Source organism: Nanorana parkeri, unplaced genomic scaffold (genome assembly GCF_000935625.1).
Source record: "Nanorana parkeri isolate BGI_ZX_2015 unplaced genomic scaffold, ASM93562v1 scaffold2864, whole genome shotgun sequence".
Classification (NCBI taxonomy): Eukaryota; Metazoa; Chordata; class Amphibia; order Anura; family Dicroglossidae; genus Nanorana; species Nanorana parkeri.
Window position 1 is genome coordinate 63,119 of NW_017309132.1, and position 2,418 is coordinate 65,536.

Below are 2,418 nucleotides of genomic sequence, written 5' to 3' on the forward strand. Positions count from 1 at the left end.
TCCTCACGAGGGATGCACACAGGTGCACAATCAGGTGCTGGCTGCCAGTAAAACATGGACCCAGGAATGGAGATGTCATCCCACCCAGAGCTCTAAGAAATCTCCCGGCTCCGGGATCCCAACTATGATCCAGAAAACCTGGAAAGGACTGAGAAGCCGGCTCTTTCCTGGTACAAGCAATTGCTTCCTGGAGCCCTGCAGAGCCCACCATATAGAGTCTCAGGTGGGCTGGTCGCCGAAGTCCCTTTCCCTGTACCTCCTCCCAACTCTTCTTACCTGCTGGGGCCCGGCCTCCTCCATCCCCTCCCCTGTCACCTCTGCCATACCGCCACTGGTACAGCTGATACCCATGTAAGGGGCCCCCCAGGCTGCCCAGACCCCTCACATGGGCTGTACCCCACTGATGATGTTCCATCAAAGTATGTGACAAAGTTACAATGTGTGACCGGTGACGTGGTCACGCATTTTAACGTAATCCCGCCCAGTTTTTTCAGCCATGGGAATGTGTGACCGCCAATAGGTGAAGCAATCCAGCGCTTTCTCAGCTGTTCCAGGGCAGATCGGCATCGCAAATCATATGCGCAGGAGAACCGATCTGCCCTGGAACAGCTGATCGGTCCTGAAATGTCACTTGTATCTAACTTTGTGACTGCGATCTCACATTCCACCCCACTCAAAGTCGGATAGAAGTGACATTTCAGGACCGATCAGCTGTTCCAGGGCAGATCGGTTCTCCTGCGCATATGATTTGCGATGCCGATCTGCCCTGGAACAGATGGGAAAGCGCTGGAATGCTTCACCTATTGGCGGTCACACATTCCACGGCTGAAAAAACTGGGCGGATTACGTTAAAATGCGTGACCACGTCACCGGTCACACATTGTATCTCTGTCACAGACTTTGATAGAACAGAGGCTCTGTCTGTAATCATTTAATCAGAGAAATAGATTATAATAGGGAACATTACAGTGTAACGTTCCCCATTATAATCCACTTTTCTAATTAAATGACATAACAGGCTACTACATACATATCTACTCACAATAGGTTCTCAATATACATAAAGGTCCCCAACCTTATGCTATGTTTATGAGTGTTGTAAAGTTGTGTTTATTATGTTAGCTCCAGTCACAAATGTTTAAAAGGCAGAAGTTACACTCAAAATCCTTCTGTGATCCTGCTTGTGGAATTCATCTATGACCATCCTTGAAAGATACCGGCCCATCACACAAGGATATCATTTCATTTTGCATTGCTAGTTTGGTTTGGCAGGTATTAGAGGTATATTAGGCATCTGAGATTGTTGATCCCGGGAATATCCGATTTGTCTTATGGGATCACAAAGGAATTTTTTTTTTCCCCTGTTGGAGCAAATTGAACCCCGTGCTTTATAGGGGGTTTTTTTTTGCCTTCCTCTGGATCAACAACAGGGGGTGAGTGTGGGCGTTATGTTCTGTTTAGGCTTTTCTTCTTTTTTTTTTTCTCTATAGGTTGAACTCGATGGACTTGTGTCTTTTTTCAACCTGACTAACTATGTAACTATGTAACTATGCATTGCTAGTTTGGTTTGGCATTGGTCCAATGCCATGTTGATAATAGCCCATGTACTCCCCCCCTTCTCCACTCTCCCCCCCTTCCCCGCTCGGACTCACCCTGCCAGAGCCTCTCAGTACTCAGCCAGACGGTGTGTGCAGGGGGCGGGTCCTGCGACTCATTTCTCCACTCCCTCAGCCTGTTATTATGGACGCGACCGGGAGAGAAGGTGAGTCACAGGACCCGCCCACTTACCGAGAAGCCTGTCAGCAGTGCAGGGCCCCCCGGTGTTCTAACCCCGGGACCAGGGCCGGCCTTTAGGCGCCCTGTGCGAGAAAGCTTTACAGCGCCCCTCAGTGGCCACACCCCCGTAACCACACCCATTTTCCCCAATATCCGAACCATTTAGAGACTCCTATTTTGTTAAGCCGCAAAGAAACATATTAAAAAGCATGATAAAAATAAAACTTTTATTCAAAGGTATTAAACTTGTCGGCACAATATAAGTGTTTGTCCTTCTCACACCTCACTGGGCCCCCCGGCCCCCCACCCCACAGCCTCTGGCCCCGGTGCGGCCGCAACCGGAGGTATTGCCGCCCCTGTTCATGTTTCCTCCCACACTCCAAAGGCATGCTCTGGTAGGTTTATTGGCTGTTGTCTAAATTGTCCCTCGTATGCAGTGGCGTAACAATCACCATAGCGACCCAGGTGGTCGCTATGGGGCCCGGGGCACAGTGGGGCCCGGCCAGATGCTGTGCGGGCCGCCTGGGTCGCTATGGGATCTTCTGCTGGCGGCTTTCACTGGCGTCTGAAGACGAACACGCCGCTGTTCAGATCTTCTGTGCAGCGGCGCGTTCGTCTCCACAGTCAATGAGAGCCAGCAGC